We start from the raw sequence: 26152 nt of genomic DNA, 5'->3' as shown, positions 1-26152 counted from the left end.
CTTCTTGTGGCCACTCCTAGGCTCTGGAACTCTCTGCCAAATGAGGTTAAGTTGGATCCTCTCTGTAGTCCTGCCATATGAGCCTTCTGCTCTGTGTGTGTGTGTGTATGAGAGAGAGAGAGAACAAGAAGCTTCTTTTCACACAGTGGTGCAGCTAAGTAATTTTGGATCCTGGACTTAATGGTCTTATGGAGGTGGGGGTTAAACGGCTATCTGTATTACTTCAGTTGCGAAGCATGGATTTACTTGAGAATAAACGCCATTTTGTTGTAGAAAAGGATAATATAATTTAAAAGTAAAATAGTAAAATGGGCATCTGTAATCATGAGTGTGCCTAATCAACAGGACCCTGACTGTAAAATATTTTAAGAAGGAAGGATGCTGTGGCATGACCAGGCTGGTACAGATGGTGGGCGTGTTTGCCACTGCCCTCTATCACTCTCTGGATGGTCATTTGGTGGAGGGCTGGGCTGTGGGGCCCTGGATCTCAGCCCCATTCATATAATAGTTGCACCACTGTATTCACATAATTTGAATGCAACACTTTGAGCAGAAAACACTGCTTTTTCCTGTTGCACCTGTGTTCCTCAGGCATGTGATATATTTGTGGGTGCTTGTCTAGGTTCTCTGATCCGAAGCAGTGAAAAAACAGATCAGTGCTCCTTCATTCTCAGTGAACAGTCTGTTCCTGCCAAGGGGAGTCCTGAATGCTGGGGATGGTTGCATGTTGCTTTGGTATTTCCCCCTTCAGTGCTGGAGCCTGATAAAACATGAATGACATGGCCTCTCTCTCCTTTCATTGGGCACTAAATCTGGCTTGTAAAACGATGGTAGAAGTAACGTTCCCTTCAGCAGCTGCTGCTAAACGACATTGTTTATGGCTCCCATTTACAGCCAATGTGTAATAACAAACAAGAGCAGAGAAAAGGGGGAAATGCTTTAAAATATCTGTGGCTTCTGAAGCAGCAATACTTGCTTCTTGCACTGTGTGTTCCTTTTGCCTGTGTCAGATGCTAGCCTGCTTCAGGGAATTGATTGAGCAGTAAAGGCCAGAGCCTTATGAAGAAGAGAGGGAGGCGGGGAACTATGGATTTCTTGATATAAGTGGAAGGGAGTTTTAAGAGAGATTTAATTAACCCCATTTTATGAACCTGTTAGAAGAATGAAATAGTGATGACTATAGAAGGCGGGAAACCTGGGTGCTTGTTGCTGAACTACCATGAGTAGTGTGTCTGACAAATAATGCTTGCAGATGCTGTTCTGTTTGTTCTAGGCCTCATAAAGGCAGTTTGGTGGTTTTTGTAGTTATTGTGACATACCCCACAGCATTGCCGGAATAAGGACAAGTTGGGACTCACAAAAATCTCTATTAAGGAAGTTTCTATAAGACCATTGAACTACAAGTATTTCAAGATAAATGTTTACACTCTCTTTTAAACATTTCAGCTGAGCGCATTTTTAAAGCCAAAATTCTTCAGCAACATAACCCAACTTCTGTGTAAAGAAAACACGGACTCTAGAACGCAGATTGCACAGATATGTGTAGCTGAATCTATTCTGCCTCTCCCGCTCATGTGAATGCTAGACGTGTATGCAGGGCAGACTACCCCAACAGCCATCAAGGCTAGAAACTTGGGTTTGTTTATTTTTCTGTTCATTGGTTTTTCTTTAAAGCTGAAATTGTCAGGAAGCTGAATTCTACTCTGTACCTTTACTCTTTGTCTTTTCTGTGTCCATACCGAATATGAATATATATATATTCCAGCTTATAATGCCCCTTTTGTGTTCCTTTAAGAGCTTTGCATTTAGGTTGACTATCAGGAAGTCATTCTAATTAAAAACTAAGGACTCGCTTTCCTTTAATTACTCCCATACTACGAAGTATCTTACTAAGTCTTTAAGCAGTAAAATGCATTGAGGATATGTTGGTTTGCATAAGATTTGTTCAGATAAATAGAGCAATTTGATTTCCTGCACCCTTGGAGGCTGTAATACTTCTTTAAAATGAAAACTAAGACCCATATGCTCTTTATTAAATTATATTAGGAACCTTTCCCCCCTCCCTTTTTTCTAACCAAGGGCTGGTTTGTTTTTGCTAAGGTGGGTGTGATGGGGAGAGATGGGGTAGAGAATTTCCCCTATAAACCCAGAGCCCAAACCAAGTTAGATCAGAGAATTCTTAAGCAATGTTGATGGAATCCCCCCCCAGTCTAAACCTTCTGCTGATCTGGCCTTATATCTGGGTCATGGGAAGCGACACATGTCTGAAACAGCAGATGGTCTCCTAAGGAGGCTGTGTTCAGGGAAGTTTGGAACCGAATAACCTCTAATTGTATCAACCAAGGAGACAGAGATGCAGACACATGCCTTGCATAGTACCCTATGGCAGTATGATCCTACACAAAAGAAAGTGTGACTAAGCTCAATGGGACTTATGCCCAGGTAAGCGTGCCTAGAATTGCAGCCAAAGTGTATGTAAAGCATCTTTGGGAGGAGGGGTTAGCGCAGACAGCCACAGTTTGCAAACACTGTCATGGTGAGCTCTTGAATGCAGATGTGTGCAGCAGATAGCAATGGGCAGAAGTAGACCTTGTCCCACTTGGGTCACCTGGTGTCAGATGGTGGCTGGGACGCTTGGTAAATATGCTGGTCAGGTAGACCTTGATTTGATCCAGCAGGATATTTCTTATGTTCTTAAGACAGAGTGTATACTTGACATCACCACAGACATACTAGTTTTTAGTGTTAAGAGATCCTGAGTATGCACTCTTGCTTTCTAAACTGAAACCACCATAGCAGACCAAAGTATGTATGTGTGTATGTATGCGTGTGTGTGTGTGTGTGTGTGTGTGTGTGTGTGTGTGTATACACACACACACACACACACACACACACACCATGCAGGAGTGATTTGGCATATCATAATGTGGAAGGCTATTTCTGAGTGATTGTGTGTGCATGCATGTGTGTCCCATTCCATTCCATCCATCCATGAGATTATGAGAGCGATAGAGCTCTTTAAGTGGAGGTTCACTGGAACTCCATGCTGGTGGAGATCTGCTACATTTCCTTGTTTTCAGATGATTACTGAAGACCTCCTTGCTCCAGTCAGTGTTTAAAGTATAATTTGTTTTAAGCTGTGGCTTGTTGATTTGGAGGTTACTTCTGTCTTCTTGTCGTTAATACCTTGATTGTTTCAATGCCTGATTTTGTACTTGGGAGTATTGATGGGTTTTTACTTAGATGTTTTTTAATCTTCATTTTATAAGCTGATATGACTACTTTGTTTTTGTGGAAAAGTGGGGTTAAAAGAACAGACTGTGATTGTGCATGTTTAATGATATTGGGGCTCAAAAGGTGAGTTTATAATGGTCCCTTTTTGTTGGAATTGGAAGTGAACAAAATATGAAAAGGTGCCTGCAAAATATGAAGTGTTATAGCTCCTGCACAGAAAGCTATTGCTATTAATAATAGCTTTCTGAGGTGGCTGTTGGTAGTGGAACATTTACCTTTTGTCATATTGAACTGATAATTACTTTTAAAAATGTTAATTGTCAAGAGGGTTAGTTCGATAGTTCATACACTTTCATATCACCTCTGATTCTGGCAGCTATTGCCCTGAATATTTAATTTCCCCCTAGGTCCTGAACTCAGCTTTCAAACAGGCCAGGTGATAACCTTGATTAAGCCAAACTGTAGGGTCATGCCATTTATTTATTTATTTATAACAGCATAACTAACTTTGGTTAGTTAGCAAGGGAAGCAGGGAGGTGGAGGATGAAATTGACAAGGACATTGACAAGAAGAGATATTGATACCAACATTTCTTGGCTGCCTTTCAGGGCAGGTGCCCTTTCAAGGTGGCTTATAGCAATAAAATATATAAAAACAGTTAAAAGCAATTAAGACATAAACATAAAGCTGTTCCTGAAGCTATTATCTAGCTCTAAAGCCCACCTTTTTCCAGCAGTTTGGAGTGAACAGTTAGATTAAAAAAAAAGAGGCAATACCCTTTGAGTGTTTTGTGACCATCCATGACATTCGCTTCTTCTGGGTGTTTGTTGTTACATCATAGTCCCCAATATTGGGTAACATATTAGAAAGTGTTTTAAAAATTAAACAAGGCGGTGAGGACTCCCAGCAAGCTATAGAATCTTGCATCAAACAAATGGAAAAACCTCTTTTCTACAAAAAGCCATGAGTGGTGTTAAGTGTCCCAGGAGTCATTGGATATTATAATCAGAAACATATTAATTTTTTAAAAATTATCTCAGTGCATCTTCTCCCTGTGTAGGAGGCAAGCACTTTTCTTGGCCATAGACCCTCACCTGTAAGTTGGGATAACGGTGCTGGCCTATCTCACATAGCTGTTTCCAGGATTCTTAAAATAATGTGAAGCATTTGGAATCCTTAGGGAGAGTGCTATACACATTCTTAGCAATACTAATTATTGTTTCCTCTTTCAGGGCTCTCAAATTAAAAAGGTATATGTTGTCTATATGTGCTAGATTATTCTGGTGAAATTGGGACTGTTCTTAGCAGCTGTCATCTAACATATTCCTATGTTTTCTCTCACTTCCTTACCTCAAAGTCATGCAAAAATGCTATGGGGTTGTAGCATGGTATCATCCTTCTTTCAAAAAGCATATCTTGCATTTCCATTTATTGGTCCTTTTTGGAGATAAGAGGTTTCTCTATTTTGTGAAGTTGCTCAATGGCATAATTCACTGACTTTTGCCTTTGATCGTTGGGGACAAAACAGTTTTCGTGGGAGACTTCTCAGTATTTCTGATCTGTTGTAAATTTTAACAGGAGGATCTTGCTCATTTCAAAGCAGTTTTAGGGTGGTAACATGATGTTTAGAGATTCCCAGATGTCTTCAGTGCTCACAACAGAGGACAAGTATACAGGATAGGTGCCTAAAATTGTACTTCAGACTGTCCTATTTCTCACTGAAATGCTAAACCTGTCTGGCTCTGATCTCTACCACTTCAAACTACAAGTGAGGACTTTACATAGAACACTAGAAGCCAGGGAAAGGTCTAGTTTTCTATATGCAGGGATTGTGCTCTGCGTGGAGGATTCATTCATGTGAGCCCCCCACCTGCAATCTGAAGTGCTACAGCCTAGACAGAGTTTGATCACTGGGGTGAGAGCTAGGCCAAGGTTTCTTGGGTTTGTCTTTTGTTCCTTTCTCCTGTTCTAAGAATAGTTTTCACTTAAAAGAAAAGAACGTGAACAAAAAAGATTTGTCTTAGTTGCTAAGACACCTCTACGTAAAGTTTGTTTTAAGGAAAACAATCTCTCCTATTTGTAGTTACCGATGAGGCGCTTGGTATTATGATAAGAGAATTAGTGCGGATACGTAGCCTATTTCATCCTAGGACTCAGTGAGACAACCAAGCATTGCTGGTGCCTTTTGGTGCTGATGGTGCAGGCCTAGACTTTCTCTAAACATGTAAGATACGATGACCTGGTTCAGACATCACACAAAGTCATAGTGGTTTTTTTTTTTATCATGGGTGGTTTCAGGTTAGCTTAGTGTGATATCCCAACTTGGAGATTTCCCCCCTGTTATGGGTTGTGTTTCAGAAACAAGCCACCATGAGACAGACAGGTTGCTTACCTGTAACTGGAGTTCTTCAAGAATCAAGAAGAGAACCTTCTCTGAACGATATTGCCACAATGGCAGTCGAGAGAGAACTGGGGGTACGGGCAGGAACCCCTCTGAGCATGCGCATGGCGCCATAGGGGAGGGCTTCCCACCCAGAATGCCTCAGCTCTAGAAGTTTCCCGATGCTGCTCCACACAGGCGCAGAGCCCATATATGATGCACAGAGACCACGAAGAAGAACCATGACTTGTAGTAGGGTGGTTTAGGATATTTTGTTCTGATGTCTGAACCCATCGGGGGCAATTTTATCAGTGCTGTCTTGAAATTTGCACAATTTCCCCCTCCTGTTTACTGCTTTGCTTTGAAATTTGTGCATTTCCCCCCTCTGTGTTACTGCTTCACCATGACATTTGCATATACTCAGCGATCCCACTCACTGCTCTGTAACCCATATGTATACCTGACAGCTAGCAATGAAGACCAGTGGTGGGAAGTGACAAGCATGAAGGGAAGTGGGGAGTTGAAAGTGGCTGGTGTCTGTAGGAGAAGGAGCTTTAGGGGCAGGTGTTTTTACTGCAGTAGAACATGAAGCAGCCTTTAAAAAAAAAAGTGTTAGTTAGCAAGGGAAGCAGGGAGGTGGAGGATAAAATTGACAAGGACATTGACAAGAAGGGATATTGGTATGCTTGGCTAAATAGCTGGCAGGTGGTCTTGCACAAGACTCCTCCCCCAAATTATGAGCACATCCCTGTGTTCATAAGGGCTCTGAAAATTATTTCATTTTTATGATCTGATCCGGTGGGTGGGGGTTATTCGAGAAGTGCCAAAATGGAGGATGAAACTGAGAAGGACATTGACAAGAGGGGGAGATATGACTGTGCTGGGCTCAAGACATTCACAAGACGTAAAAAAATAAACACCTTGCAGATGTGTTCCCACATTCATAAGGGCTCAGAAACCTAAATCCCTTTGGCAACCTGATGTGGGAAGGGAAGGAGTTTCGCTCGTGATCCAGAAACCCCAGCAGTCCAATTGCAGAAAAGGGTGCTGACATAGAGAACGAGGAAACAGGGATTTCTGCCACAAAGGCCCCTTAAAGACACGCCAGCTGTGGCTGGGAGGACTGAGAGAGAAACAAGTCACAGCAAGTTGCTGAGAATGTGATCATGTGTCGGGAGTAAAGGACAGGCCACCCACCCACCATGGCTTATTCCAAGTGTGGATTAGCATGACATGCAAACTTGCCCAATAATGGCTCCTGGGCAGCAGAGGGGATCAGTGCAGGCAAGTCAAAAAATTTGTGTTCTTCCCCTATGCAGCCTATTCTTGGTGTGTGGGGAGGAAGGGAAGTTGCTAGGCTTTCTGTACCTAAAAAAGGAGTGCTGGTGGCTGCTTGACAACAATGTGAACCGCCCAGAGAGGTTCGGCTATTGGGCGGTATAAAACTGTAATAAATAAATAAAAACTGCCACAGCTGGAGACAGCCCCAAACGTTTTGGTGCTTGAGGCAGAAACCCCCAATAGCACCTCGCATGGTGGCCAAAATACAATCAAGTAATTGACAACTTGCTGCCGTTTATTCTTACTCCAAAATCTTCTGCCTGAGGTGAGCACTGCCTCACCTTGGCTTATGGTGGGGATGGCCCTGGCCCATGGACCTTTTCTTTCTTCTCTCCCATATTTCCTCATAAATCTGAGAGGGAAGTTGGCAGTAATACTGGGGAGCATTCCCAGACAGACAGAGAGACATACACATGAATGGCTTTAGGCATACTCTACCAGAGCATACTTGTTAATTTGAAAATTCTGAAGAACGTTGAGAACTCTTTACTCTTATAAATCTTGCTGCATATCAGTATTCACATTTAATTATGATGACAATAATGAGGGGAAAATTACTACAAACTCTGAAAGACATCATCACCTTTAAAAAGGAATCAAGGGTGGATCCAAGAAATGACAGGCCAGTTAGTTTAACGTCTGTTCCAGGTAAATTGGTTGAAAGTATTATTAAAGACAAAATTAGTGAGTATATAGAATGACAAGTCCTTCAGAAAAAGAATCAACACGGCTTCTGTAAAGGTAAGTCCTGTCTCATTAATCTTTTAGAGTTCTTTGAGAATGCAGTAGACATGTAGACAGGGGAGATGTGGTGGACATTGCTTATTTGGATTTCCAAAAGGCTTTTGATAAAGTCCCTCACCAAAGACTCCTGAGCAAACTTGGAAGTCATGGAATAAAGGGATAGGTCCTCTTATGGATCAGCAACAGGTTAAAGAACAGAAAGCATGGAGTAGGAATAAATAGTAAATTCTCCCAATGGAGGGAAGGAAACAGTGGGTTCCCACAGGGACCTGTATTGGGAACAATTATTTTCAATTTGTTCATAAATGATCTGGAATTAGGAGTGAGCAGTGAAGCGGCCAAGGTGGTTAAAACAAGGGGGGATTGTGAGGATCTCCAAAGGGATCTCTCCAAGCTGGGAGACTGGGCATCCAAAAGGCAGATACGGTTCAATGTAAGCAAGTGTAAAGTGATGCACATTGGGACAAGAAAATCCAACTTCAAGTATAACCTGATGGGATCTGAGCTGGTGGTTACTGACCAAGAAAGAGATCTTGGGGTTGTGGTGGACAGCTCGATGAAAACGTCAGCCCAGTATGTGGCCGCTGTAAAGAAGGCAAACTCCATGTTAGGCAATATTAGAAAAGGAATTGAGAATAGAACTGCCAGTATCATAGTGTCTTTATACAAATCTGTGCTGCGACCACACTCAGAATACTGTGTACAGTTTTGGTCACCACACCTAAAAAAATATATTGTAGAGCTTGAAAAAGTGCAGAAAAAGGCAACTAAAATGATCAAGGGACCGGAGTATCCCACCTATGAGGGAAGGTTACAACTGGGATTGTTCAGCTAAGGCGAGAACTGATAGAGGTGTTCAGAATTATGCACAGTGTGGAGAATGTGGATAGGGAAGCATTTTTCTCCCTCTCCCTTAATACTAGAACCCCAGGTGATCCCATGAAGCTGATTGGAGGGAGCCTCAGGACAGATAAAAGGAAGTACTTCTTCACGCTAGTTGCTGGGGAACATAGGTGGGAGGGTACTGTTGCAACATGACCTGCTTGTGGGTCCTTGGTCGACAGCTGGTTGGCCACTGTGTGAACTGAGTGCTGGACTAGATGGCCCCTTGGTCTGATCCACCAGGGCTCTTCTTATGTTCTCTAGCATCAGGCTGCTTCTTCCTTAGCATGCTCTTGCACTTAAATAAAAAAGACATGGTAGGGTTAGGAACTTTTTTTAAAAGACTGCGAAGTGGCATTTGCTTATCAAGTTAGAATGCTCTGTTGTTGGTTGAAAATGCAGAGGTCTAAGCTGTACAAGGTTAGATACATGTAAGCATTTCATGTGCCTGATTTTAGTTCTTTTAATAGCAGCTGGGGTAGTCCTCATCGTACGTTGAGGAGGGCTTTTCACACTTCCCTCCATATCATCATTCTAAAGCAGCTATTAGCCTCCTGGGTTGAGAACAGACTGCAGGGGGGCCATGATTTTCAGGGGGGGGGAAGGGTTACAAAAACCTCCCCTGCACTCCCAGTCCTGATTGAAAACCCACCTCCACCACCAGCTGGTATTTAAAGAAGAAATCAGACCAGTGTGCATTTAATAGCATGGGTAACTTGGCCCTGACTTCAATGGTGTATGTTAGCAGAAATACTCCATTCTGACTAGTGCGGGCTTTGAAATGCATGCCAGGGATGGTTTCTGTTTTTGTGGAGGTGGGTGGTTTGAGAGGAATAGGATCCTAATGCCAGTCTCAACAAAACAAATAGCTGTATTTAATATAAAACTGATGTATCACAGTTATAACTAGTACAGTCTGTTTTATCATGGCAGAACCCCTTTAATATAAACATATACTTATACCTTGTTTCTCTAAAAGCTTTTCTACATTGAACAATTTATACTATGTAATGTACCTGTATTAGCATCTCTGCTTGATCCAAAAACCTAGGTATTAGTCTTCGTTTTCTGTCTTATGATTATACAAGGATGGAAGTATATCAAATACATGAAGGATGTACCTTGTTTGTTCTCCATCTGGACGATCTACTCTACAGCATCTAGCTATATAAAGTAAGTTATTAAATATATAATTATGTAGGATTCATCATTGCAGAAAACATGAAATTGATTGGTTTGCAAAGTGAGATGGGACCATATTGGTTGCTATTTGGTAAGTAGTTCTGTAAGTTCTTTTTTAAAAAAGCAGGGGGGATTAGGCCTGCAATCTGGTGTGTATTTCCTTGGTGTGTAGTCTCACTGAGGTAAAATGTATGTGGCTTTAGCCTGTGATAAATAATGCCAGTGTCCAGAATGCAAACATTTCAACGTGGAACTGCTCCATACATTGTGGCAGCAAATGTGTATCTGCTCCCATGTCTGCGTATGGCTTGTGTGATATGTGCCCTTGAAAACGTACACTGTCCCATATTTACATTCACCCTGTTCAGATGACACACTAGAGCATGGTAGTTAAGCATTTTGAGCTAAACATTATGGCTTAGCCTGTCGTGTGAACCATGGTTTAGTGCGTTGTGTGGCCATTCCTAGCCCTGGTGGCTACATAACCACCGTTTAAACACACTCACTCACAATTTGCTGAAGAGAGCTAGTGGCCTAACCATGGCTCAGTGTGTCATCTGAACAGGGACATTACATTTTAAGATGCACCTGTACAGTGTTTTACAGATACATGTTAGAGAGGCTATTTGTGTAATAGCCTTTATAGCACGGTCTCTGCGTATGCTCAGGGTGCAAAATGCTGCATTTTGAGTTGCCAGCTTCATATTGCAGTGTAAGCTGTATGTCTATGGAAGTCTGTAAATCACCCAGGAGACTCTCATACACAGTCCAAATGGAGGAAGAACTACTCAAAGGTCAGTGGGATGCCTTGTGAGTAAATTGATATAGTTACATCTTTATGGTAAAAGAACCACCAGATGTAGGAGATTCATCAAACACATTTTCCCAAAGCATCATTGCTCCACAGGCTAGATCGAGGATCCCCAACATGGCAGGGGCTACTGCAGTCATGAACACTTTCCTCAGTGCCTGCAAAGTCGCCTGCCAATACATGGTTTTTTTTTTGGGGGGGGGAGTATTTTTTTTAAAAATTGATTATTATTTTTTTAAAATTGTGACAGCTGGGAGCACTTCAAAGAAAAGTGCTGGCGTCCAGCTGTCCACCATCTTTATTACACAGAATGTCTGAGTCCCATGTGGACCCAAAGGTATTCTTAAAAAGTAAAGATGGTGTGCAGCTGGAGGCCAGCACTTCACTTTGAAGTGCTTCCAGCTGCCTGAAAAAGAAGAGAAAAAGGAAGGGACTCCATTGCCACTGCCTGGTAAGGGGGACGTCTTGTGAAGACACTGGATCAACTAGAGGAGGACTGGGAGTACCATGGGAGAGGCAGCAGTGAGACCAGGGCTCAAAGTAACCCAATAGGGAAGGTGGAGGGGAAAGTGGGATGGGGCTAGGGTGGGCTGCAGAGTGACAGGAACGATTGGGTTAGGCTGTGGGGAGACCTGAAAGGAGAATGCAGTGTGTGTGTGTGTGTGTGTGTGTGTGAGAGAGAGAGAGAGAGAGAGAGAGGGAGGGAGGGAGGGAGGGAGGGAGATGGGGGTGTTCAAGAGATGAGTAACTGGGGTGAGTAGATCTTTTGTGCAGAGTGAGAGTTGGAGAGGATGATTTTGAAAACTGTGGGTGGCATTGTGGATATCCCCTTCAGATTTCAGCATGCTGCCTCAGGCAAATTTATCCTCATGAAAACCTAGGATGAAAGTGAAAATGGGTATTTGAACCCTTACCAAGAATTGAAAGACACTAATTTTTCCTTGATGTCTCCCTCACAGAGGTTGGATTAGGATACATCTGTTAACAGAAGCAGTCTAAGACTCCAATTTCTCACTGACACCCTAGGACTTTATGAGACTTCAGCAGGACTTACATTTGAATGCCACACATGACTGTGATGAAATCGATCTTTTGGAATATGTTTATTTTATCAAAAAGATGCAACTATTCAAATTTTACTCCTGGATAGTCTTACTAACCTCCTTGGGTTGTGTGAAAGAGATCCCAGATGATCTACAAACTTCCGTAGGCATTTGTCTTGCATCTGCAATATACAGCTGATAGCCAAGAATCCATGGTTTTTTTCAGTAACGTACCACACTATTGATCTTGGACTATCTTCATAATTGACAGTAAGAACTGTACTTAAGATTTCCCACATTTGTAAATCCAATGAAATTTTTCATTGATTAGAATGGTCATGCAAGTTAGCCACAAGTCACTCTCACTTTCTTTAGGTTGTAAAATAGTAAAAATAACACACTGGAGGTGCATTGTGTGAGTGTGGGGGGGGAACCTTTGGCATGCAGTAGTAGTGCTTGGGTTTGGTGACATTTTTGAGGCTAATTTATACTTTACATATAGCCATTATACACAGGTACTTGCTGCACTGTTCAGTCTAAAATGTGTAGCGGAAATCCACATCTCCAATGACTTTGTGGACATACAAAGACCTGCTAAGCAGCTCTGACTGGCCATAAGTCCTAGCTTGCATTAATGACATGTGAACAGATATGCATCTTTCTTTTTGTGCTTTTGGAGTTCAGCATAACAAATAACTACATATTTAGCAAACACATATCTGTATATACTATGAATCAGCCCTTGGGATTTGGTGAAATACTTTGGCTTATATCTCTGCAGAATGCAAATGCTTGTTCCTCTTTATAGGCTCTAGGGCTGCAATCCTATGCAACTAAATGGAGACTTAACTTCTGTGTAAACATGCATAGGCTTAGTCCTGGGCTGTGAGATCAGCTCTCTTTAGCTCCTGTCACATACCTGATTGTTTCTGTGTTTAAAGTAACTTGCTGCTGTGCTTTCAAACTTCACTGATCTTTCTGACCAAGTTTTAGCCCCAGGTATGCTAGATCTATTGCTCTAGCAATTTCTAGAACATACTAATGAGAAATTATGATAATCAGTCAGTCAACTTCGCAAATCAATTTCTTGAACCCCTCTCCTGTTGTCTCGCTCAGCCAAATCATGTGTTACTCAAAGGTGATTCCCATTAAGTTCAAAGGGTTTACTCCAATGGCCACCTTTAGGTGCTTTCCCCTCAGCAGTAGAAGAAATGTGGGTGCTTCCTTCTACTGTCCCTTGAAGATGTAACGCAAAACAGCATCCCACTGGGCTGCCTTATTATTATTATTATTATTATTATTATTATTATTATTATTATTTATATAGCACCATCAATGTACATGGTGCTGTACAGAGTAAAACAATAAATAGCAGGACCCTGCCGCATAGGCTTACATTCTAATAAAGTCATAATAAAACAATGAGGGGAAGAGAATGCACCAAACAGGCAGTATAAGAGTCAGAACAAAATCAAGTTTTAAAAGCTTTAGGAAAAAGAAAAGTTTTTAGCTGAGCTTTAAAAGCTGCAATTGAACTTGTAGTTCTCAAATGTTCTGGAAGAAGCTGAAGAAAATGGACGAAGCCGAGCAAGGGAAGTAGAGACCCTTGGGCAGGTGAGAAACATGGCATCAGAGGAGCGAAGAGCACGAGCGGGGCAATAGTGTGAGTATAAGCAGCAATAACATGGTTACACTATGTAGCGTCCTCCTGTCCCTATGGCTAGTGTGCATCCTCTTGCTCTCAGGCTTACATTATATCACTCTGTAGAGCAGGGCCAGCCCCACCCATTGAGCAAAGCGAGCTGATGCCTGGAGTAACAAAAGACAAAGGGTGCCTGCTCTGGGCAGAAGAGGGTCTTTGCAGCTAGCAAGATACACTAAAATTCAAGCTAAGCCTGTCGCTGGGAAACCTCACCTTCTGAGGTGAAAGGATGTACACCTCCTGAATTCTCATTGTCTGGGGAGTTCATTACACATGTTCAGAGGCACAGTTTGCTCCTTAGTGCTTCCACTGCACTAATTAAAAAGCAACTTGAGGGCTAGGTTTACTATTTTGGGGGCTGAGCTCTAGTCCCCAATGAAACTTGACCCAGCAAAGGAAAGCTGTAGCTTTCAGGGTAATCCTGCAACCCCTGTGCTTAGAACAACTGCTGCTTATTCAGCAGGCATATAAGTGGGCCACTGGAGGAAATGTCCAGGTGTGAAAATTACATGGAATAACCCCTATGAAAACTCCCCTCATGGCACCATGACCCCAAAGACATGCTTTCATGCCATACAACCCCTATATAGCCGTACTACCATAGAAACTCCTCTCAGAATGCCTCAAGGCCATAAGAAGAGCAGAATTGGCCACTTCACTGCTCACTCCTAATTCCAGATCATTTATGAACAAATTGGAAAGCATTGGTCTCAATACAGAGCTCTAGGGGACCCCACTGTTTACATCCCTGCATTTATTCCTACTCTCTATTTTTTGTTTTAACCGGTTACATATTCATAAGAGGACCTCTCCTTTCATTCTATTACTGCAAAATTTGTTCAGGAGTCTTTGGAGGGAGACATAGTCAAAACCTTTTGGAAGTCCAAATTGCAGGCCTGCCCAGAGGAGGTGAAAAGGGGCAAATTTGCCCCAGGCCTCAAACAGTTCCCCTCCCAAAAATTCCATTGCCCGAAGGCCCCAGGTTCCTCTGGGCGGCCATGAGTCCAAGTAAATCTCTATTGGATTACCCCTCTCCACATGTTTGTTGACACTCCCAAAGAACTCTAAAACGTTAGTGATACAGGACATACCTTTGCAGAAGACATGTTGATTCTTTTCCAGCAGGGCTTGTCTTTCTACATGCCTACTAATTTTATATTTAATACAGTTTTCAACCAATTGACCTAGAACAGACATTAAGCTAACCTGTCTGTAATTTCCCAGATCCCCTGGATACTTTTTCTGTTTAAATATGCACAGGATTGCACCCTTAAATAATTATTTATTGTGGCCTTGATGTTATAACCCTCAATGGGTTGTTGTTGTTTTTTGCGTCCCATCTTCTTTGTTGCAAGTTTGTGTTCCTTTTTGTTCTCCTCATTTGGGTAAGACTGAAGGAATCCTTCTTTTCTCTAATAGCTTTCTTCTTATTAACCATGCTGGAGACCTCTTAAATTTGGTGCTACCTTCCTAACTTGTAGTATACATTTTAGTTGAGCTTTTATTATTGTAGTTTTAAGCATTTTAAGGAATTTAACCCTCTTGACTCCCCCTTTCAACTTCCATTTAATCAGTTCCCTCATTTTAGAGAAGTTTCGTCATTTGAAGTCAAATGTGACTGTGTTGGACTTCCTTAGTATTTTCCCACTGAAATATGTATTAAATCTGAAAGCATTATGGTCACTGTTTCTAATTGTTTCGAGAACACTCACATCTTCTACTAGGTCCTGGGCAGCATCATTTAGGATTAAATCCAGGGTTGCTTCACCTCTGGTCAGTTCCATGACTAACCCTGTTGGAAGACAGACATCCTTCTCTGTTTAACATAAGAAACAATAGTATGCCAGTAAATATTAACTATGAATGGAGCTTTTTTTTTTTTTTTTTTTTTGGTTTTTGGCTGTTTGGTAGCTTTTGGGTTGTATAAAAAGTGCCTGATGGGTCACTTTGGATTAATTTGATTCAGCAGCATTCTTTTCCAAACAACAGGAACCAGCCAGATATCTTTGGAAATTTATAAGAAGGGAGTGAACATGATCTATGCTTTGTCTCCAAAACTTTGTATTCAATGGTAGACTACCAACGCACATGGAGTTTCAACTATCAAGCTGAACAGTCGGTCCTAGATACATTCAGAGAGAAGGGGTCTAATTTCCTTTTAATCACAACTGCCTGGTGTGGTGGGGTTACTGGGTGACCTTGAGTTTCAGTTTAGAGAGAAATGTCTCCTTATTCACCTCTTCCTAACTTCATAAGCCTTTTTCATATTCCCATATTGATCATCTCCCCACCCCGTGAAAAACCTTAAAAGTTCCAACTGCTTTGACATTTTATAGGGAAGCTACTCCAACACCTTGATAATTTCCACTGCCCCTATAATAGTTAGTCTTTCTGAAGCATAGTACCCCGTAGGCACATCAAAGGTTTATATAATGGCATTATAGTTGTTCCCGCTTTACTTTAAATCCCTCCTAAACATTCCCAACATTTGAATTTGCATTTTTCAATGCTGCGGTACTTGACCTTTTTAACAGTTTCTAAAGAGGTAGCCAAATTAAGGTGCAATCCTGTTCAGATTTAGACAGCTCTCAGCATCCCACATGACTGGCTGGGGCATTCTAGGAAGTGTAGAACTTTTTTCTGCCTAAACATGCATAGGATTGTTCAGCAAAAACTAGGGAGTCTTGTGGCACCTTATAGACCAACACATTTATAATGGCATAACTTTTCGTGGACTAGAGCTCACTTCATCAGATTCATGGAATATTATATTATGCTGGCAGGTGTGTGCATGCAGATTCTTTCTCGCGGTCACAGAGAATATATACGAACTGTGGGAAAGAAATGCAATGCAAACCCGCTTGCCACCCAAGCCATCTCTTTCCAAGATAGTAACGGCGGAAGGGCTGGTAGCAACCATTAACTGGCACTCAAATAATGGGGTTTGAAAGTTCTATTAGGGTTTACATACTGCAACATTTCAGCTTAGGGGCGACAAAATGGCTTGTGCCAGACTTGCCTGGGATGTATGAGCCTTCCAGCGTCGTCTGTCTGTCTGGTTTTTTAAAAAACCAAAAAAGTTACACAGTATATTGGCCTCCTCATTCGTTTTGCGTGGGTACGCCGTATCCCAATGTTACAAATTCTAGGTTCCATCCCGAGCCCCAGTTACAGTTGCCATGGCTCCTTCCTAACACTCCCTCTTTACGCTGTGTCCCCCGCTACTGCCGCGTGCGGCTTATTCCGACGGGAGCAACCGCGACTGCGCAAGACGGCGATGGCTGACTAGCGGCAGCCACAGCGCCGCGCCTGGTCACGTGTTGCCTCCCGGGCCCGCGCTTTTCCCCTCCCCCCCCCCCCCGCTCGCGCTAGGATAAGGCAGGCAGTCACACGCACGCGCGATCTCCCAGCTCCGAATGTTGTGAATAAAATGCGCCGTTTGTTACACCCCGGCGGCGCGGGCGGTTCTTAAAGGGCCAGAGACGTGGGGGCTCGGGCACACCTTTTGCCTTGCCCGGCTCTGCTGGGAACGTGGGAATGGTCGCAGCGCCCTGGGAGCGTAGAGGAAAACAAAGAAGCCACCGGAAACAGCCAGGACAACTGTGGGGGGCGCGGGCACAGGGCCCAGAGCGGGCGCCCACGAGCAGCAACAAAAGGGGATTATTTAGGCTGCAGTTGCGTCCAGAGAAACGGAGAGGTAGGTAGGTAGGTCGGGGGGGGGGGGGAGGGTGGCGGGCGTGAGGAGGAGGAGGGGCATAATTGTATGCGTTCAGTCACGAGCTGGCGGTGCAGGGGGTGGGAGGAGAGGGAGGGTCGTGCAGCTTGGACAGTTGAGCTCGAAACCTCCCGCTGGATAAGGCCCTTTAGAACCACAATAAAGACGTACAAATGCAGTCTGGGTGTTGCTCGGCCTTTATGCATGGTATGGGGGAGGGGAGCTAGGTGGGCAGTTGTTGCAAACTGCGGCTTGGCTCCAACACCAATACAGCCCGGGGCATTTCCTCATCTTGCACTGTGGGCTGCACCTGCAGCACGAGGGGTGTGCAGTCGATCATGTCTTCTCCTTTCCCCTGCAAAATGCGAGGTGCCTCCTCCTCCTCCTTTCTTTTCGCTCTGTAAGCCCCTTAGGCTACAAAATCCCCGAGAGGGCCAACGTTTCCTGCTTGTGCCTTTTGGCCAAGGAAGAGGTGATTGTTGCTGCGAAAAAGGGGGGTGCGGGCTGGCGTGATCGGAGCTCGGCTGAGGAAGAGGACGGAGGGAAAGGGGTGAAGGGAGCAGTTTCTCCTTCACTGACACGTGCTGTTCCTTTCCGACGTTGTTGGTGCCTTTGTCTAGGGGCGATGAAAGGGTCATCTCTTCCTACGGGATTTGGGGGAAAGGGCTTCCCGGGCTCGGTTAGCAAGGGGGTAGATGGTCTGGTTGTCTATTGCTTCTTGCTCCTCTGCTTTCCTTGATTTTCCGTTTTGGCTGGGCCAGGCCGGAGGACGAGGCTCCCTCCGCTTTCTTTGTTATTGCTTTTGTTTCGCACGGAGCACATGGCCTGTGATCTCGCTGCTCTTAAAGTTACAGATCCCCAACCTTGGCATAAACGGGTCGATTCTTGATTCCTTAGCCCCTCCGTCGGGGGCGTGGGAAGGGAGAAGCTTCCTCCGGGTCCTCGGTCACAAGAACGAAAAGGTCAACTCACATTAAAATGTGTTTTGGTGCTCCAAAAGCAGAGCGGGGGAGGGGAGAAGTGAATGTACCATACCCATCGAGGAAAAACAAATTACCATTGCATAGCCTGAGGAATTGTCCAGTGGCATATAGTAAGTCCAGCAGTAGCCAGTGTAGTACTTATGATGCAGAATTTATTCTGAGCAGGAGTTGGCAGCTGTCAAGGTAATGACAATATTCCGAACTGAAAAGTGGTGAGGTGTGTCCTGAATCCCCATTGTGTCTTTTGAGGATAATTTAGCATTTGTGTTCTAAGAACAAGTTCCTGAAGGTGAAATTGGGAACCATGGTGGAAAAACAGCAGGAGCTGTAATTCTAGTCTTCCCTGAATAAGCTGTCCTAGTGCCCTCCAGATGTGTTAGACTACAGCTCCCATTGTCCCCAGTCAGCATGATGGGAATTGTAATCAGACACGGCTGGCTGTTGCTTCTGTTGAGCTGTTGCTTAAAACTCAGACAGGAATTCTGACCGACAGTAGTGTTTTTCCTTTGAGGACTGTGTGGCCCATGTTGTCTTCCTTCCACAGCCTCTACTGGTGTTGTGTGCCAGTAAGAGGACAGTTCCATGCGACGTTCCTTCTGAATGTAATTGTCCCATTTACAATTTTAAAGAGGGTGGTTAATGGGCTCTGTCAAACCTTCTTCAACATTGTCCTCAAAGTTTGTATGTGTCTGCTGTTACAGTGAGCGCTGAAATGGCATTACAGACTGTTCCTCAAGAGAGAACTGGCTCTCCCACCCCCAACATTTTGGAAATAAAAGGATTGAGTTGAAAGCATAGAAGGGCACAGATAATGTATCCAGGAAGCAAAAGACCATTTCTGGTTAGGTTTTGGAGCTAGAGAAAATAAAGTGGGAGGCTTCTGCAGGTGGCAGAGGAAAATAATCCTGGTTTGTTGGGGGAAGAGTCTTTGCAATGTGACTAGTGTTATTATATGAGACTGAAGGAGCGTGTGAGGGGGAACCTAAGTTGCTTGGTAATACAAGTACTTCACACACAAAAGTCCAAATTTTGCATTATGGAACTCCCAATTCTGCATGAAGGAAAGCTGCTTGCTGACCTCAGGATAAATTATGCAAATATACAGGATTTTACCAGTGCATCTATAAATATCTCTCTGCAACCATGAAGTTAGTAATATTGTATTAAAAACGACATTTCCCAGGGAACAGATTCTGACCCAGTTCACACAGTTAACTGTGGCTTATGTAAACTAGTGTCCAGGTTCAGATGTCACGTAGAAGACCCAATTGGGGCTTGAATATTTAAAAAGGCTGCAGAATGTGCCCGGCACACATGGTGGCACATCTTAGGTAAATTAATCTACAATTTGCCACTGTTATGTGTGAACAACCCAGCCATGTTCTGTGGCATGAATATTCAGAACTTAAACATAGGGTTATTATAAGTGTTTGCTTCTGACTGTTATGAAAATTGAAGGAAGCCTTTCCAGTGAAAGAGAGAGCCTAAGGCCTAGGGGAAATCATTGCTAGATCAGAATTAACATAATGGAGCAACTGGAGAAAAGTAGCATTTAGGCTAGTTAGAACCACTTGGAGGTGCAGCCAAAGTGGGGGTGATAGCTCAAGAAGTCTTCAATCTATGTCCTAATGTTTCTTTGCTCTGCTGAAATAATGTACATAATTGGCCGGTGACATTACTGTGAAGAATCTTGCTAGTTGACATAATGTTGACTATGTTTTTGTGGGCAATGCTGATTAGTGCAAATTTTGTTTTATTATGTCTGTTAACTCCATTCAAAGTGCTGGAAAGCTTTCATAGCAATGGCTAGTCAAGGAATGTTTAGATGAATTGGCACATTGTTTGGCGGCAGAAAGTCCTTAATGATGGAATCTAGGAGTTTGATTTGCTATCAGTAGATGTAGAAGAGTTCATGGCTGTGATAATAAAACTGCCTTCTCCCCACTTTTAGTCCTGCTGCACAGTGTCAGCCAATAGGATTCTTCACAAGGCAGGCACAGAGAAACCACTGTATTTGGTAGACAAGAATGACTTCAAAATCTTAGTTTTTTTCTTTAGGATGACAACATCAACCTTAAACAACTTTAGATCTCTTTATTTTTTTGTTTTTGAAAAATACCTAAGTCCTCACTTCTGTTCTCTCTACTTCCTGGTTTGTCCCTGTTCCCCCCCAAAAGGGGGAGGGACCAAACAGCAGCTTCCCTTAATGTGTCCTATTGCTATTTACATTTTAGTGAGGCATCACATATATGGAGAGAAGCCTCCTAGTGCTGGTAGTGGTTTCCAGTCCTCAGTCAAAGCAGCTACCTGCAGCTGTGTCTAGTACATAGTGCAGGGGTGGGCAGCGTGTAGCTCTCCATATGTTTTGGCCTGCAACTCCCATTAGCCAGCATAGCCAGTGGTGAGGGCTGATGGAAGTTGTAGGCCAAAACATCTAGAGGAACACAAGATGCCCATCCCTGGTCTAGAGAATTCCTCCTTCTAGCCCTCACTTACAGAAGAGTGAAAGAGAAGCTGTTGCAGGGTCTTGCTTGTTTTTGCTAGAGGTGTGACGAGGTTTCCTGTTTGTTTCCTGTTGAGAGAAAAAAAGCAGTTCATGAGGGCTGAGAGATGTTTATAAAGGTGAAAGCCATTATTTGTTTATATATGAGTGGATCTGGGAGAATCTTCCCATTTCATGATGGTGAATGGAAAGAAGTTTCTATTTTTTTCCTCTGTTGCACTATTTTGCAGTTAGGGATGAGTATGATACTGTCTCACCCTGTTAACCATTTCTGTTCATGCCGAATGAAGTTTTTGTTTGATTTATTAGACTGGTTAATAATCAAATCACTTTTTCACACAAAGTATTATTTGCATACTTGATTCCATTTGTATTGAAGTTTAAAGGATCTAGCTTTCTAGGCTCTGGTATTTTAGTTCTTAATTTGCATTAAACTACGGATTCAAAGGTGAACCAAGGCAATGGTTTCAATCATGTGTGGTTAACAGTACGCTTATTTAAAAGAAAATGTTAACTTCGTGCAGATGACTTCTGAGCAGTAACAACCTATCTAGATTATGACTGATTTAGTATAATTACAAACAGAATGGTTTCTGTGCCTGTGTGTGTACATCATGCTTGTAAATAGCCATTTGTTTGGCTGCCTTCGGCAAGTAAGAGGGTTGTATCCAAAGTTAGTCCTATTGAGAGTAGATCCTACTCTACTTGAAGTAGAGTTGAATGAGTGGGATTTAAGTTAGAGTAACATTGAATGAAACCCATTGGGTAAAACCCAGAATCTTCTTCAGGTAATCAGGAAGGAAAACTTTTATAAAGTGTGAAAGTGTTACTTCTGGCCAGTAAAGGGGGGGGGGGGGGAAGTGGGCTGGTTATATTTATGGATTTATTTCGAAGGCTAGTGTATATAGAAACCCAGTTTTGCACATGGAAGCAAATGTATATGCATAGAAAATGAACTTTTCAGATTTCATACAAGAGAAAGGTGTGAGTTTGGAAGTGTGCAAACTTGTTGTACAGACCAAAAATGCAATGTGTAGAGCTGTCCAAGTGGAACATGGAGCCTGTTGGTCAGAAAATGCAGGGAGTGTGTTTTGTGTCAAATAATGGACAGCGCAGTTAAAAAAAATGCATTCCCTACCACTTTGGGTGGTCATGACAATCATGAAAGAATGTGTTGTTCAGTCCTATGGCCCACCTGAGCTGTATTGGTGTAAACAACTCTACATTCTTCTTTCCTTTCTGCTGCTGCTGCTTCTGTGCTATGAGCAGTGTGGAGCAGATGTTTCAGGCTGCAGATTCTAGAAGAGCATGCTTCTGCCTCAGCTCATTTAGCTCTGGTCCAAAGCAGAGGGCATAATTTTCGGTGTTTTATTCAGGTGCAAATATGTCTGTGATTGGTTTGAATTGTGTGGAATTAGTCAATTGCGGGTGTGTTTGAGCTCTGAAGAGGAACATGACAACTACCAGGAGTTGTTCCAAGATAATGGAACTGAATGGAGATGGCCATTTACCACACCGGTGGGAAACTTTTTTCAGCCTGAGAGCCACCTTTCCTTGTTGTAGGTTACCTTCTGGGAACCATATGGCGTATGCCAAAGCGAAAATGGGCTGGGGGTTTTCTTAGTTCATTGTACAGTAATTTAAGCCATGCACTGACCTACATCATTAGGGCTGAAATTGCAGAGGGGGGAGTTGCTGTTTCACCTTGGGCATGTCTACATGGGGCAATATCCTGGGGATCGCCCCGGGATCATCTCTGTGCATCCACATGACGCACAGGGGATCCCTGATGCAGGGTGGGATGATCCCTCCCTTTACCCAGGATATCGCCCTACCCTTTAATCGCATTTTTTCCTGCGGTCTCGGGATGATCCCGAGACAGTGGAAGGTGCGGCCTGCTGTTGCGGTTTCATCACGGCTCCTTGCAAGTAACAGCGAGGACCCGGGACCTGGGCACGGAGAACAGAGTTCTTCAGTAGCTCCATGCCCATCGGGGGTGGGGTGAGCAGGATTTTTTTTTTTTAAGTTACTTTTTCGTTTGAGCGCTCATCTTCATTAAAAAAAATGGCGGGCGTGACATCCTCGTGCGCCACATGTAGACTGAAGGAGAGAATCTCGCAAGCATAATACCATGAGATCCTCCCCCCTCCCTCATGCAACGCCCCCCCCCCCCGCGCGGTTTAGACATGCCCTTTGTTGTAATCCTCATTCACCACAGTGTAGATTGAAGGGTTTGGGAGATTCAAAGTTAATAGTGATGGATACTTCTTCTTTAACCCTTACTTGTGTTCCCAAATTAGTGTGCAATACACATTCAAAACCATCTGATAAAACAGTTGAGATGCAGCTTGACAAGCAACCAAAAAGCATTCAAAAACTAGCAGAAGAGCAGCACAGCAGGGAAGAGGTGAACTCCCAAGGGGAGGAGTTGTTGCTTTGGTGTTTGAATTTAATTTTAATTTGCAAGCTGCCTTGAAATTTAGTTTTTATTAAGAGGTGGATAAAGATGTATTTTTAAAAAGTCACAGCAAAATAGAGCTACCTTATCATTACAAGTTTATAGAACAGTGACAGAGAAGGAGACACAGACGTCTTCCAAAGTTCAAGGCCATAACAGAAAAAGACCCTGTTTCTTGTGGATAAAAACACAACCTAGTATTCATGTAAGTTAGTATCTGCCTTGTTAGATTATCCCAAGTTTGGGGGTGATTCATATTGGAGGAAGCACTTGATCAGATAACTAGGACCCAGACTATTTAGTTTAGCGCTTTAAAAGTTGAAACTAGTACTTTAAATTGGGCCTGGAAAACAAGTCAGAGCAATTGTTTCAAAAGAGGTGTTATATGATTGTGTCAGATTCTGCCAGTTAATAACTCAGTGGCATTCTGAGTCCAGAAGCTTCTTGAACTAGACATCTTTAAGGGTAGTCCCATGTAGAGTGCATTATAAACATCCTTGTGTGTCATGTCTTTATTAGATTGTAAGCCTGAGGGCAGGGACTGTCTTTTTTCCTAAGTGTAAGCCGCTCTGAGAGCCTTTTTTGGCTGAGGAGCGGGGTATAAGTATGATAAATAAAAAAATAAAAAAATAAAATAAAAGTCTAATCTGGAGCACACCAAAGTAGGAATGACGATGGCCAAGTCTGTTTTCCAGCAGAAGGTGTAGTTATCATACTTGCCAAAGCTAGTTAAAGACACTGTGAGGCATAGTTCATTAACCTGATGATCCAGGAGCCACGCTAGCTTCAGAAATACTCTCAAGATACAAACTCTTCCTTCAGTAAGGGTGTGATCCTGACTAGGAAAGGCCTTTCCCCATCCACCTAGTTCACTAAGTCTCCCCCTTCCCCCAATCAGGTCTGTGTTGTCCAGATTGAGTTTTGGTTTTGCCTCCACCCTATTTTAGTCCATTGCTGTTACAGATGTGAATTTAGAGTTGCTACCAGGAACTGGTGAAAAGAAGAAATACCGATGACACCACCACCCCTAACTATGGGCCACCTCACTTAGTAGCTTCATGTAGATGTTTAAAAGAACATTTCCTGTGGAGAAGAACAATAGTCTCCGAGCACCACCTTTTGAAACCTCCCCTCAGAAAGGTATTGAACATGTGCTCCAGCATCCACTCCAAAAAGGTGTCTAGATGCTAACATAGTTGATGGTATCCAAAGCCATTGAAAGTCCAGGAGAATTAGCAGGGTATATTGGGTCATATGATAAGCTTAAGTTAATGTTCAAGCATTATACCAGTGCAAAATAGGCTGGAATTTGTCTTAGTAGGGTGAATAGTATACTGGCTGCTGTCGTTAATCCCCTACTCTTTCCCCACACTTTTGTGAGCTGCCCTTGGCCTTCCATATTGCAGCTGCATATCCAAACTCCTTCCCTCTGCCCCAGTATTGGAGATGACTGGATGTGTAGTGTGACCGCTAACTTCGTTGTGTTGGTGCAAGGACTCTTCTGCGCAGTTCAATTCAATTTGCAACATCTTTTGGCAAGAGGACAAGATTGTGCCCTCAAGTTTCTTTCTTTTTTAAGTAAAACATATTTCTTTCTCTAATCATTCAACTCTCCAATTTTGGATTGTGGTTCTACCCTCCTACAGGTAGCACAGACCTGTGTAGGATAGTTCCTCCTTAAAAGAACTTTCTCATTCAATAAGACAAGAGAAAACAGGTGGCTGTAGACAGATGGGTAGTACAAGAGAACAGCAGGACAAAGCTGATCAGCAAGAAAGGAGGGTGCAAGGTGGGTAAGCATCGGAGATTAACAAGAAAAGGGGGAGAAACATCTCAGGATGCTGTGGACACTTGATTGTTAAAAAGCTCAACACATTTCAGCCTCTTGCTTTCTGTTAGGCCTTCTTCAGGGGGGTTGTAACAATGTCTGCAGCAGTTATTTACAACAGGTTGTCTTGTGTCTATACACTGGCAACTAGATGGTATAAACATAAGACAACTGATTGTAAATAATTTCTGTTTCTCCCTTTTTCTTGTTGATCCACAAGAAAGGTGCCAGGTCAGGGGAAGGTTGTTCTATCTAGTCTAGACCTTCTGGCTCAGCTGGCTTCCTGGTGTGCTGTAGCTGAGCCAGAAGGTCTAGTCTAGATAGAACAACCTTCCCCTGACCTGGCGACCTCCAGATGTGCTGGGCTACAATGACCATCATTCCCAGACAGCAGGCACTGGAGGTTATATCTGGCACACCTTGAGGGCATCGGGTTGGGGAAGGCTGAGATATAAGGTTGACTAGATCAGCATTTAGAGCCTGTGTATTTCAGGAAGGTGGATGTACCAGATAATTTCAATTCATTTTCTCCCGATCTATTATAACACCATTGGTCTTCTTGAATGTAGTGTTCTATTACAGATTGTTCATGTAGAACCTTTTAACATCAAAAATTCCCCTTTTGAATAATGTAGCCTGTTCTAGGAAGGTACTGAAAAGGCTTGTACTGTGATTTGTATTGGCTTATCTATCTATTTGTGATGTTGGTGAGATATTTCTGCAATGTTGGAGTATTGTCTTGCTTTTCTAACGTTAAATGGTCACCCCGAGCTTGCTGCTAGCTTGTTGATTCCCCCACCTCACCTAGCAGCAATTGAAGATGGGCACCTTCTACAACTAGAACAGGGATGGGAGGCCTCCGACCCGTGGGCCAGATATGGCCTGCAACAGGTCCCCATTTAGCCCTTGCCCATATCTCTTACGATTCTTCTAGTAGAAGGAAGGTTTGGTTGAATTGGTTGGACATACAATAGAAAAAACACTACAGTTGTCACTTGAAGCACAGTTTCCCATACTGGAGTAATTGGCTGATGTATGTGTATGTATGTAAGCATGGCTGTTTGGGTACCTTTTCTGGATGAGTGTGTGTGTGTTGGGGGAGGAGCAGTCTGCTAATATCTTGGCTTGAGAAAGCTATACTGTTATTAACAGAAGAGCTTTAGGGAAAGTTTGGTGTCCTTTAGAAGATAAAGAGCACTGGATGGGTGCCCCTGTACTGGAGCAATGGGTGGTCAGAGCTCATGGAAAGCATATTTTTATTCGTTTTCTGAATTTATATCCATTACCGTCAACAACATACTATTCCCATATGTTTGCTGATGAATGGAAGAATGTTGCTTGCGCTG

General features: G+C 43.1%; 1 protein-coding gene across 4 annotated transcripts in view; it reads left to right on the top strand.

The window, feature by feature from the left end:
- RNF44 (ring finger protein 44) overlaps positions 1-26152 on the top strand; it is a 73750-nt gene that overhangs the window by 13860 nt on the left and 33738 nt on the right. Inside the window, exon 1 of one of the 4 annotated variants that reach the window (XM_063120948.1) lies at positions 16717-17016. The exons of the other annotated variants lie outside the window; for them this stretch is intronic. The gene's annotated coding sequence lies outside the window, so the exon portion shown is untranslated. Of the gene's footprint in view, positions 1-16716; positions 17017-26152 lie in introns of those variants that run through there. 4 annotated transcript variants of the gene reach the window in all.

The sequence above is a fragment of the Elgaria multicarinata genome, chromosome 3 (assembly GCF_023053635.1).
Source record: "Elgaria multicarinata webbii isolate HBS135686 ecotype San Diego chromosome 3, rElgMul1.1.pri, whole genome shotgun sequence".
Classification (NCBI taxonomy): domain Eukaryota; kingdom Metazoa; phylum Chordata; class Lepidosauria; order Squamata; family Anguidae; genus Elgaria; species Elgaria multicarinata.
The sequence above is the reverse complement of the archived record's forward strand: the minus strand, read 5'-3'. Positions and strand labels throughout refer to the sequence as shown.